Raw genomic sequence first — 14,376 nt, forward strand, 5'->3', positions numbered from 1 at the left:
AGTTAACTGTTGATGTTTTTTTGGCGGACATTATGATAAACAAGGAAAAAAATACTAAAAAGTAAGAAAGTAACCGATACCACAGATATCACAACACTTAAGCCCCCCTAGGCTATTCTTGTCTTGACACGGTCAACACTTCATGCGGGGAGTCTGGTCATGCCATGTGATCGTCCTTGCATTCCCATCCCATCCAACATTTTTAAAGCTATGACTTGTTAATGACAAGGGTGTGGCAAACAGTGTTTCTGAGATAATCACCTCCAAAGTTTTACCCACACCAGGTTCATTCAGCCAGCTCCCAGATTGCAAATGGGGTTGGTGGACTAACAAAGTCTCATGGCTCATTAACATACTGCTGAATGGACCAATCACGGACAGCTCAACAACACTCAACTAATTTTGTTTTAAAAAAAGCTTTTATTTAACAGTTGGAATATACATTTTATAAAAGCTGAATTATTTTGGAGTTTTAAAGTACAGACAACACAACAAAATGTAGAGTCTATCAATATTATGAGTCTCAGAAAATCTGAAATCTGAAAATCTGTCACCAACCTCAACAGACTTCATCATGTCATAAACTTCTTCCGTTGTAACAACAGCGGGCGTATCATCGGTCTCCTCCGATGGTTGCAAATATTGCTCCACTTTAACGTCTGTTTACGGAAGTGATGTAGGTGCGTGACGCGAAGGTTTCTTCTTCGCCGTTTCACAACAATGGCTCCAAGAGCGTAAAAGTAGTACGATTTAAAGGTTGAATTCTATCTGAACGGTTTCACATTGTGACTTCACACCACATGGAATATGGATGAATGATCTTCACGCTTTAAAGAAAACGATCGATATGCGTCGTTCAGCGCTGTTCAGCGTCTCGGTAAGTGAACTGCGTTTCTCCATGTAATCTAACGGGAATATTTAACTCCATGGTTTAACATTTTTCTACTATATATAAATCAAACTCGGTTTTGAAAATACGTTGAGAGATTAAAGAAAAAACACAAAGGAACACAAATCTGGAAAAATCTCATTTTCGTTCAAGAAAGGTTTTCTCAACTTATTTGGCTGCTCCTGGCGATTTTAGAAATGTGCGAGATGTGGCATTTGCTGTGGTGGGACACATATATGATGATAACATGGCCAGCATTCAAATTGAGATCATCTAAAACCTTAGAAGGGCTATTATTAACATAATAAACACAATCAGAGTTGGAGCATAAAAACATTCAGATTGCAGTCTTTCAGTTTGATGCTTTGTCTGATGCAGTGGCATCACCGAGTGCAGGTCCAGGGGAACATAGTTGGTTGGAGGTGGTTGTGCGTTTGTGGCAGTTGGAGGCCAAACGCTTCATGTTCATTGGTGGAGAGGAGGAGCAGCAGAAGTTGACACTAGCATTTCAGTTCACACAACAGAACTTTGCTCGTTGTTCAGAAAATGTCCAGAGTTATTCAGCCTGATGTTGGCCAAACTGGATCTCTGTACACAAGGTTTTCACAGACCTTCTCTGCAATGCAGGGGTAGAGCGTCTCCCAGCAGAATAGCAGGCAAATAGAAATGTCCTGCCATGTTCGAGCCTCGGTGAAGCCCCGCGGTGCTTAATGTGCTTCCTGCAGACATTGTCAAACAGGCAGTCTCATAAAGAAAACACTCCAAGGTTCTCTGATAGTCTCAAGGTCTGTAGGTGATATCACAATAATATTTAACTCAATTTCTGAACATTTCTTCAACAACTTGGTAAATTTAGGAGAATGTCACATTTAAATTAGAGGTAATCAAAATTATTCTGGTTCTATAGGGCACTCTATAATAGCTGACAGTAATTTTAACATTGGAGCTAAATAAGATGTATAGAGCTAAATTCAATCAAGGTTTTTTTCATTTATATGCTTGCAAGTATTTCATCACACAATAATTCCAATTGAGCCTTTTTAATTACTCGTATTTGCAAATTAGTTAAACACAAATAGCAATAATATCAATAATTTACAAGGACCTTTGAATGCTAGACATGTTGTGTCCTTACTCAATTGTAGAGCATTTCTCTTTGATCAACCCTGTTGACCCTTCAGGTCTTCCCAATCAGACGCAGTCACTTCTACACTGGTCAGAGGTCGAAATGCAGTCCAGTGTATTCTGGTTTAAATGCTTAAAACTGTGGAAATAAAACACTGAATAGATGGGTTAGTTGATATTCATCAATACACAATAAAAACATTAATTGATTCACAGGATATTTTCAAATTTAAACTTTAAATTTTGGAATGCCCAAATTAAAACCATTGAGACAGCCAACGTATTTCACATTTACTTGAGTGTTTCAATTTTTAGTAAACAAATGCACACATTCCTTTACCTCTGCAGTGTATAAAACAAAACAAATCCTTCTTTGTTAACCGACTTGCTAAGTTTACTTCTTTAGTAAGATTACTTCTAGAGTTAAAAGTAAAAATAATGCTGTTTGATCATACTTCAACAATTACCAGCCTTACCGAAAAGATAACCGGTAAGGATTTGGACACACAAACACCACAGTATATCGTACCAAAACTGACAATTCATTTGTGCAATATTACTATTTAATTTATAGGGTCTAATCTATACTGTTTACTTGTTTATCATATCCTTTCATTTAGAATAACCAATTTACCAACGCTCAGGGCAATCCCTTCTTAGGTGGCCAGTTTGCCCACCTCCCCAGCATGCGTTATTTGCTTGGTAGCTTGGGTTGGATTGGGAGCATCTGTGTCGTACTCCAGGGAGAGGTAGTCTTCCGTTCCCTTTCTTGTATTTTCTTCTTCGGTCTGTCTGTCCCTTCCTTAGTGTTAGGGTGAAGTCTCCTTGTAACTTGCCGGTCACTTCTAATTTTTTTGTCTTAGCTAAGGCTCAGTGGGTACTGTCCTATTCTAAACAGGTTTTTATCACGTGGGTAAGTTGAATAAGGGGGAGCTATGGGGTGGCGCCTCTGACCTTCTTCTATTTCTCTCCATTTTTGTTTGTCTCCTTTCCCTGGCTCCTTATTATCCTCCATCACTGTCTTTCGTATTGCTCGAACTATTTTTTGGTGATTGCTTCACTCTTGTCCGAACCAACTTAGCACTTCGCTTTCTTTAGTTCTTTTCTCTGCCCTCTTGTCACCCATGTCTTTGGCTTTGTGATGATTTATGTGAGTCTCCATCTCGTTAAGCTCCACTTGGGACCCCTTCCCTTTGCCGTCTGCCGACCCTCCTTTGCTCGATAGAGGCATAAGTATTTCTGGTTTCTTAAGTTCCTCTTGAACTTTTTAAACTCTTAACTTTAAACTCTTCATTCCTCTGTATATTACTCTATTTCCTTAAGTTTTTATTGATCTTTTATCCTTTACCTATCTAGAACTTTTTATCTTCTACCTACCTGGTGTTCTTTCTAGATAAAACTTCTTTATCTAGAAACCTCCACACTGCAAAAAAAACTGTTTTTATAGTTTTTTTCCAATAAATGTAACAAAATTTCCCTGTATTTCAAAATTCCAGGAAAATTGTATTACGATTATAAGAATAAGCTGTTTAAGAAATGTGTCATGTGATTTAACAAAAAAATCTGTATGAATTGAATACATTAAATATATATTTTTAACAGCTTTTAAGTGACAATTTTCTCGCCTTGAACATGGAACTTACGCTGAAATCCTCTGTTCACTGCTGATGTTTGGTGAGTCCGATCCACTCTATTGACATTAATCACTGTCAGTCTGCCTAAACCATAGACTAATAGAAATTACTCAACTTCCCTGTAACACACAGAAATCTAAACAATTTACTACCTGTTTGGACTCAAACTCCATCAGAGCCATGCACCCAGAACAATAAATATGGCTCTATTAAACCTCAGGTCACTAACTAATAAGTAATTTTTAGTTAATGAGCTAAAATGTATCCATAACCTAGATTTCTCTCTACTCACTGAGACCTGGCTGGACAGAAATGTCACAGTCACACTCATTGAGACAGCGCCTTCTTATTTCAAATTCATCCAAACCACTAGAGCTGTTAAGAGAGGCGGTGGAATAGCTATGGTCTTCTCTGAGGTCTACACCTACAAGGAAATCCTCCTCGAAGAATTTGCATCTTTTGAACACGTTGCCCTGATTTTTAACATCACTGTCTATCGGCCACCAAAACCTCTAAATGTGGCTTTCTTGATGAATTCTCTGAGCTACTGTCCAAGGTCTCCGATGATTATGATTGTGAAATTCAGGTGATTAAAATATTCATGTTGACAATCAAATAGACCCAGATGCTCAACAGTTCATTAGCCTATTGGAGGCATTTGACCTCACTCAGCATGTTTCTGGACCCACCCACAATAAGGGGCATACTCTGGACTTGGTCATATCAAAAGGACTAAATATCACTGTACCCTGAGTCATGGATGTTGCTATTTCAGATTCGCTCTTCCTGTACAACAGAAACAAAACGTATCATCAACAATAATACCATTGAAACCTTTAAGAGAATTGTAAATTAGTTACCGCTGTTCATGGCATCATCAACTGAGGAGCCTGTGAACAACTTCAACTCCAAAATACAAAATTGTTGATAACATTGCACCTGTTGAAACTAAAAACATAGAAAAACGAAAATCCGCCTGGAGAAATGGAGCAGTTGTTAGGCAGCTTAAGAGAGAGTGTCACCTGGCAGAATGAAAAATGGAGAAAGACAAAACTTCAGGTTCATCATGAAATTTACAAGGATAGACTCAATTAATACAACATAGAAATTAAACAGGCCAGACAGTCTTTCTTTATTAAATCATTAATGAAAACCTCAAGAATAGTAAAGTGCTCTTCTCGACTGTTGATCTACTTTTTAATCCACCATCTACAACCCCGCTAAAAAACGTGAGGAGTTCGATACACTGTCACGAACAAAATTATAGCTATCAGACAGAATATTAGTGCCTCAACATCCAGAAATAGACCTGCCCTCCAGTTCTCCAGTAATATGACTGCTGCCATGTCTCACTTTGTCCCCTTAGACATAAAAAGACTATACAACATTGTTGGTCAGCTCATGTCCTCCACCTGCTGCCTGGACCCTCTCCCTACCACATTTTTCGAAACTGTTTTTAACTGCCTAGCACATGAGGTATCAGAAATTTTAAATGGCTCTCTTCAATCAGGTATATTTCCTGCAGCATTTAAAACATCTGTCATTAAACTACTCCTAAAGAGGATCAATCTCGATGAAACAGTTATTGCCAACTAGAGGCCCATATCAAACCTGCCATTCCTCAGCAAAATACTTGAAAAAACAATTTACCTCCAGCGTAACAACTATCTAACCTCAAACATCCTTTTAGACACCTATCAATCTGGCTTCCGCCCTCGCCATAGCAAAGAAACAGCACTTATTAAAGTTCTGCACGTAAACACTGGTGCTAAAAAACTATCTGTTCTTCTGCTCCCGGATCTCAGTGCTGCATTTTGCACTGTTGACCATCAGATTTTGTTAGCAGGATTTCAAAAATGGGTCTGCCTCTATGGTCCGGTTCTAAACTGGTTCAAAATCTACCTACAGGACAGCCATTTTTTTGTGTCCATAGGAGATTTTGTGTCGAACAAAGTGGATATTATATGTGGAGTGCCCCAAGGTTCGATTCTGGGCGTTCGATTCTGACGTCTTGGTGTGCGTTACTTTGGTGAATCATCTCACAACACCCTATTTTGGATTAGGAATTTTGGATTGTTCGCACTGTGATATCCTTACTATTTCCTGGCTTTTACCCTAGCCTGAACTGTTTTTTGGATTTGGGAAGGTTGGCTTTGGTGTGGCTAGAGCTAGTTGTCGCTGCTGTTGCTGTTGCTGTTGTTGCAGCTGCTGTTGTTTCTGTTGTTGCTGCTGGTGTTGTTTCTGTTGCTGCTGGTATTGTTGTTCCCGTTGCTGCTGCTGTTGTTGTTGTTGTTACTGTTGTTGTCTCATTTGTGCTGCTGTTGTTTTTGCTGCTGTTTCTGTTGTTTCTACTGTAGTTGTTGTTGCTTTTTCTGTTGGTGTTTCTGTTGTTTCTGTGCTGTTGCTGTTTCCGTTGTTGTTTCTGTTGTTGCTGCTGCAGTTGTTGCTGCTATTGTTGCTGCTGTTTTTGTTGCTGCTGGTGTCGTCATTGCAGCTTGCAGGGGAGGTGCTGCCTTCTGTATCTATGCCCAAGTAAATGGAACACCCTGTCGAGGGTCCTGAGAGAGGACCCCACACTGAACACTTTTAAAAGCAGGTTAAAAACCTTGCTGTCCACCACAGTATATGACTGACTTCTGTGTGTTTGTGTGTGTGTGGGGGGGGGGGGTTCTGCTTTTGTTGTTGTTGCTGCTGTTGTTGCTACTGCTGCTGTTGTTGTTTTTTCTGTATCTGCTGCCATTGCTGCTGCTGTTGTTTCTGTTGTTGCTGCTGCTGTTGTTTCTGTTGTTCTTTCTGCTGTTGCTGCTGTTGTAGTTGTTTTTGTTGTTGTTTCTGTTGTTGCTGCTGCTGTTGTTTTTTCTGCGGCTGCTGCTGCTGTTGTTGCTGCTGTTGTTGTTTTCTGTTGTTGCTGCTGTTGCTGTTGTTGCTACTGCGGTTGTAGTTGCTTTTGTTGCTGTTTTTGTTGTTGTTGCTGCTGTTTAAGGGGCATTCTTTTGAAATGACCAGCTGACAACTATGTTCATTTTTTGATTGTATTTCTTTGTAAAGCGCATTGTGTTGCCCTGGTATGAAATGCACTTCATAAATAACGTCTGACTTGACTTGAAAAAGACAGAACATGTAAATAAGCAAGCTTTCCCAAGACTATAAAGTGGAGAACAAAGAGAGATAAGATCAGTTGGTTTTGCGATGCCAATTCAAAGTTTATTGGTGTATTTGTCCCCCTGATATACAAATAAACTTTTTAACATCAGATTTTGTTTTGTTTTAGTGGTTTTCCTTGAAGTTTTTGAAGTCAGAATGAGAGAGAAATGTAGTGCAGCGATCCAGAATTTTTACTGGCCCCAGATCTGGACCTTTGTTTAGCGACGTCATTTGACGAGCCAAGCCAGGAGAGAACGAAAACTAAGACCGGGACTGGAGACCTGGGAGGAACTAGCGTGCAATTCAGAGACACTATTGTTTAAAAAAATAAAACAAAGAACAATAATTTTTTTTAGGTAAGCAGTTGTGCTTGAAGTGTTCAAACTTGGCAATGATGGAGTGGGGACGGGTCCCCATGCGGTGTCCCAGTCGATGAATCCAGTGGAAGGTGATCTGCTTCACAGTGTCCTTGGGAGTTTCAGGGCGGTGCGGAAAAAGTCTTTCACCATATTTTCTGGGGACTCAGTGTTGTTCTCTGGGATCCCAGAAAAGATGAGGTTGTCCCGCATGCTTCTGGATTGTATATGCAGGATAGTCTCTGTCATTATTTAATTTAATTTTTTACAAATTCCATCTCCGCTGTGAGACGCTTCGCAGAGGTTTTTAGATCCGCGTTGTCTGTCTATGGTAATGTCTCGGAGAAGTGGACCAAGCATGTCCAGCTTCTTGTTAATCTCATCCAAGACACTCACCTCTACAGCACCTGGTATGAGATCCTCTGTGTCCGCTGTTGAGTCGTTCTTCTTCCTTTTCACAGGATTATTGCGGTCCTGGTTGCTTCCATCACGTATTTGTTATTAAAAAAATTGGTATAATCCTCGAGGCCACGTATTTGTTATTAAAAAAATTGGTATAATCCTCGAGGTCCTCCACTTTGGTTTTGCGTAGTCTTCCCTATTTTATATTTATATACAGTATATAAATATTATTTGCAATATGCTTTGTTACTTTGTCTGAGGTGGAGCTGCCGGTGTGTTAGTTAGTGTAGCAGGGCTCCGCCATGTTGGGTCTCCACTCACTACTCACTTCCACTTCCGTCTTCTCGCAAGATCACAGCATGCTCCCCCGCCCGTATTTTGATCATTATTTATGTATTCTTGTCATTCTGGTTATTATATACTGCAAGATGTAGGAATAGGCATGTTATCTATGTCAGGATTAGGAGGAGCAGGCTACCACATTAGATCAACCACTTACTCTTGAAGAACTCAGGAAAGCTCTCTCTCTTCATCAGAATGGTTACAGAGGTCAAGTCAAGCTCCACCATGCCTCCGCACATGAATACTGCTCTCATTTGGTTTTGCTCAAACCCAATAAGGACCCAACCCTCTCCTCCAGTTACAGACCAATAAGCCTTATTAATTGCGACCTTAAGAATATAAGTGAAACACTAACCAACAGAATTTAAAAACTTATTCCATTTATAATTCACCCAGACCAAACAGGCTTGGTCAAAGGCAGACACTCATCCAGCAATATGCGTTGTTTATTCAGTCTGATCAGCATATCTCAAAGAAACAACTTAAATACTATTATTGCCTCTTTAGCTGCCGAAAAAGCATTTGACAGAGTTAACTGGACATATCTATTTTCAATCCCCAACAAATTTGGCTTTGGAGAGTCATTCATTCAATGGTTCAAAATACTCCACTACTCTCCATCTGCTTCTGTCATCACCAATGGTTACACTTTACAGCGTTTCACTCTACAACGTGGCACAAGACAAGGATGTCCACTCTCCCCTTTACTATTCGCCATCTTTATTGAACCCCTCGAGGTGGCCATCCATTGAAACAGTAATATCGTAGGCATACAAACAGGAAATAAAAACGTCTGCTATCATCTGCACACAAACTTTTTGTGTGCAGACGATATCTTGTTGTACATACGGAACCCAATATCATCAGGTGTTCAATCTTATATCTAAATTCTCAGCTATCTCAGACTATTCAATGAATTGGACTAAAACCACAGACTAACCACTCAGTTGGGGTACTGCAATGCTGTTACCCAGAAACTTGAAAATGAAGCAGTGAAAATGAATATACTTCCAAAAATAAACTATGTATTTTCAATGACCCCAGTGCAACCAACAGTACATTGGTTTAATACTCTAGACTCAATAGTCAATACATTTTATTGGAAATACAAGAAACTAAGAATTTAACTAGCAACACAACGGAAAAACAAGAATGTGGAGGCCTAGCAGCCCCAAACTTTAGATACTACTATCTAGCAAACCATCTTCAATTTATAATTAAATGGTTACAACCAGAGCAATTGGCCCATGGATGGCGAGACACTGAACAAACAGAATGTCAGGAGTAATCATTATCTGATCTCATTCCTTGCTGAATCAATAAGGAAACATAATTGCTTTTGTAGTATAATAAATATAATATAATATGAATAAATTTAAGGTTATCTTTAAGGGAATCAATGAATAAGTAAACATGTCTTTGTGTTGAGCATGCCACAATTAGAAGCAGATGTGGAAGGCAGAAAGGCTGCTCATTCCATCAATCACCTATAGACAAGCGATGTAGAGGTTTGGGGAATCAAATCAACCTCATGAAATATATGTTTATATGAAAACAAGATACAGCATGTTTAGATATAATATGAGTAAGATATGAGTTATTTAGACATAATATGAACAATGTATTCAGACAATTTAAATAAGAGCAAATGCATGTCTTGACAGAGAGGCCTCTGTAAAGCCAGAGAATGGGGGCTTTCTTTGAGTGACCTGTTATCTCTCTCCAAGGGAGAGATGGGTACTGAGTAATTATCTCCATATGGTGTTTAAGCTCAGAAAAATAGGAAGGCAGGGAGGAGTCAGTGCTTTGAGAAGAATATATAACGTTGTAAACCAAAGACCTTTTCAGTGTACTCTGCAGACCTCACTCAGACTGGTTATTTCCTAATAAAGAGTCTTAATCTATATCCAACTTATCTCAAGTGCTGCCTATTTGTTTAAAGAACCTAAGAGTGGGGTTTTCTCTATGACATATTTGGCGCTGCGAGTAGGGTTGAGAAATAGCGTTTGAAGCGCTGCTGAACCCGGGGCAGAGGTCCGCATTGGGGCCACACAAACTGAAGGCCGCCGCCTCAACTTAAAAGGTAAGCGATGTTCTTACTGATTAGATAGGATCTTTGTGTGGTTCATGTAGATCGGCTTTGAGGCTAGTAAGGTAGTAAGTAGCACTCTCCAAACAAATAAGACAAAAAGTATAAATTTAGCAGCAGAGGCTGTTGGGTTACAGAAAAAAAGAAAAGCATGTGCATGTATAGTTAATTGTTTTCTTTTGAGATACTGCCTCTAATAGAGAGGTTCTGCTTGGTCAAAGGAGAGTCTATGTTTTATGTTCTTTTGACATACCGCCTCTAATAGAGAGGGTCTGCTTGGTCAAAGGAAAGTCTATGTTTTATGTTCTTTTGAGATACCGCCTCTTATATAGAGGGTCTGCTTGGTCAAAGGAAAAGTCTAAGAAAAAGCTTGGTAACGCCTGAACGGGTAGAGTATAAATTTAGTTTGGCTGGTAAAAAAGAGAGTAAAAGGAGGAAAAAAGGAGGGGGTTTCTCTCTCTTTGTCTGTGTGTGTGAGAGTCTCTGCGTGTGTGAGAGTCTCTGCGTGTGTGAGAATCTCTGTGAGTGTGTAAGTGTGTGTGTGACAGCTGCATCAGTTAGTAAGCAAGGCAATGTGCTGATGTTTTTCAAAGCTGTGTGTGAAATTGTGTTTGACAAAGCTAGTTGTGGAATTAAAGAGTGTAAAATTGCTGTTTATGATAACTGTGAAGTAAAGTTCATGTTTAGTAGAAAGAAATATTGTGATTAAAATTGATAACAATTTGGGTCAATAACAGAGATCCATTTTTTAAGGGACAAGAGAGACTGATAAGTCTGATCCCTTAGCTCCCGTTAAAAAAGTATGAACTCTTGCCGGCAGGAATATGTGCATTGAAAGGACTTGGATTTGAGTCTCGATGCTTATGATTCTGCCTCCAAGGGACATTATGTGTGGAAACAGTCCCCAATAGAATATCTCCAAATAAGACCCTTAAAAGTAACTGTTCATGATATATTGTCTAAATACTAGGGATCCTGATAGAATATTGTTGTTTGTGTACACAATTTGTTTGAATGCTGGAAATTGAATTGTGTCAGTGTTTGTGTTGGTGAGTGCAATCCCCTAGGGAATACTGCTGCAGAGGTCTGTAAGAAACTCGGGAGTTGAGTACATAGTGGGCCTGTAGGGTAATTCCCTGAGGAGCCTGGTGGGGAAGCAGAGGTCAGAAGCAGAGAAGGAGAAAGGGAGACTAAAGAGAAAAACAGAACACTAGAATGATTAAAAGGTATAAGGAATAAAGAGTTAACTTTACGGAAGAGTAAAAATACATAAGGGTATATTAGGAGGAATATTTGTGGAGTGGTAAGGATAACATTTGTGTATGACATTGTGTTGATCAAGAATTACTAGTTAAAGGTTCCTGAATAACTCTCAAAGTGTGGGTTGATCTGATAAATTCCTGTGAAGAAACTCAAGTGCTCGCTGTTTTGGACACAATCAAATGTAAAATTCAATAAACTAAACGTAAATCAATTCATGTAAAACTACATTTAATATACAGGGAATTAAAAACAAACAACAAAAATAAACAAATAAATAAATAAAAGATAAATAAATAGGCAAAAAAAAATAATAATTAGAATTTTTAAGGATTATTAAATAGATAAAACTAGGTGCGATAAAAGAAAATAGGTTGTGTGCAAATTTTAAAACAGCAAGGATGACAATGGCACCAGTACAAATTCTAGGGAAATGGCTCCCACAAAGTAAGGAGAAATAAAACAAACGTCTCAAAAATGGGCAAAATGTACTAAAAAGCAAATGACTATATGGGCGAAGGAGGGAACATCTGACACAGCATTGTGTGAGGAAATGGAAACTTTAATAAAAAACTATAAAACAGGAGACAGAAGACAGTTAGCCGTGGGTGATCTAAAAGATCTTTTGGCCAGAGTTCTGGGGACGACAAAGATGGAAACTGTACTGGCAAATGGTCATCTAGACTGGATGAACAGGACAGTGGAGAATGACTGTGTTGGTTTTTATCTCGACAGACACGCCACATGGGGTGCACTGAGGAAGGAATTCCCAACTCGGATAGACCCAGGGGCGCTACAGGGGCAGGCACTGGGGGAGACAGAGAACACTGCCTCCTACATCCAAGGGGAAGTGAAAAGGTGGCAGCTGGAAACCAAGAGAGATCCGGAGACCGACACATTAATATCTGCCATTTTCAGGAGATCTATGGACGAGGTGTTACCAGGACCAGTCAGGAACAAACTAGATGACGTGGTAGCATTAAACTCATCCAAGAACCATAATGAGTTTTGCGACCATGTCATCCACGTTGTGGATAAATATCACCTGAATGAACAAAAACTGGCAGAGCAAAGCAAGGAAATACAGAGAAAACTGTCTCAGGAACTGGAGGAACTGACAAAGAAAGAGGATCAGCAGGCCGAGGTTCCAAATCCCCACACACTGTTGACTAATGTCCCCCCAGACGCTAAGTACTTCACAGTAATTGATTTGTGTGGAGCTTTTTTCAGTGTTTCACTGGTGCAGGAGAGCCAGCATATATTTGCACTCACATACAAAGGAAAACAGTACACGTATACACACATGCCTCAAGGTTTTAAACATTCACCACATATTTTTAATCAGGTTTTGAAAGCTGACTTAGAGGAACTGATGTTGGAGGGGACGCTGATTCAAGTAGTACTCGTCGGAGACCCTGTCCATCTCCACGTCCTCCGCTAAATGGGCCCATTTAGGATGGAGATGGAGATGGAGGTCGTGATCCTCATCGGAGTAGTTGGAGACCCCATCCATCTCCTCGTCCTCCGCTAAATGGGCTAAAGGGACCCCCAGGGTCGACATCCTCCCCCTCTGAAACATCGCTGGAGGACGCAGACAAGAGAGGTGGTGGGGTCTGCGGTCGGGAGGGTTGACCCGGTCTGGAGGGCTGGTCAGGATGGCGGTGATGGAACCTCCTGATGAGGGTGTGGTCCAGAATGTGCCTCGCAGGGACCCAGGACCTCTCCTCCGGGCCGTAACCATCCCAATCCACCAGGTACTGCAGGCCTCTCCCACGCCGGAGGGAACGTAGGAGACGGCGGACAGAGAAGGCAGGACCCCGTCAATGAAGCGTGGAGGAGGCGGGGGAGGCACCAAGGGGACCAGAGCACTCTCCCGGACTGGCTTGACCTTGGACATGTGGAAGGTGGGATGAACGCGCATGGACCTGGGGAGCTTGAGCCGCACTGCCACCGGTTTCACGACCTTCTCGATCTTGAATGGGCCGATGAACCGAGGAGCCAGCTTCTTAGAGTCCACCTTCAGGGGGAGGTCCCGGGTGTAGAGCCAGACCTTCTGGCCCGGCTGGTACTCCGGGGCCTGGGAGCGGCGACGGTTGGCGGCAGAGGCGTTGCGGCCAGCGGCTCGGAGGAGGGCGGCCCAGGCCCGGGTCCAGGTCCTGCGGCAGCGGCGAATGAAGGCCTGGACGGACGGGCAGGAAGCCTCCTTCTCAAGGGCCGGGAACAGAGGCAGTTGGAAGCCGTAGGCGCACTGGAAGGGGGAGAGGAACCCTCGGACGTCCTGACCCAGGGAGGGCGACCAGAAGCGACGCTGGACGACCTCCTTTGTCTGCTTGATCCCCGGGTGGCAGGTGAGTCGGGAGTTGTGGGCCCACTGGAGAACCTCGGACCGGAGGTCAGGCAGGATGAACAGTTGGTCGGGCGGACATGCGCTGGGTCCAGGTTGGTCCTGGGCGGCGGCTCTGACCCTCTCTTCCACCTCCCAGGTGAGTGTGGCAACTAAACGGGAGGACGGTAGAATGGTGTCAGGGTCAGCAGCGTCTTCCTCCTCCCCCTGGAACTGCCGGGACAGGGCGTCAGGTTTGATATTGCGTGACCCCGGTGTCGCCACTCCTCCAGGGCCAATTTGACGGCCAGAAGCTCCCTATTCCCGATGTCGTAGTTCCTCTCGGCCGGGGTTAAACGCCTGGAGAAGAAGGCGCAGGGATGAAGCTTCTGGTCGGAGGCGGTTCTCTGGGACAGAACAGCTCGGACTCCCACGTCGGAGGCGTCCACTTCAACCACGAACTGCTGTTCGGGGTCAGGCAGTACCAGAATGGGGGCTGAAGTGAACCGTGCCTTCAGGGCCAGGAAGGCATCGTTGGCGGCGGTGGACCACCGAAACGGCACCTTGGAGGAAGTTAGGGCTTTGAGGGGAGCAGCCACCGTGCTGTAGCCTCGGATGAACCTCCGATAGAAGTTGGCAAAACCGAGGAAGCGCTGGAGTTGTTTGCGGGTGTCCGGGGCGGGCCAGGTGGTGACGGCGGAGACCTTAGTGGAGTCCATCTGGATGGTCCCCCTCCCTACGACGTACCCCAGGAAGGAGACGGACAGGACGTGAAACTCACACTTCTCCGCCTTCACAAAGAGTGAGTTCTC

Source organism: Zeus faber (assembly GCF_960531495.2).
Source record: "Zeus faber genome assembly, chromosome: 16".
Lineage (NCBI taxonomy): Eukaryota > Metazoa > Chordata > Actinopteri > Zeiformes > Zeidae > Zeus > Zeus faber.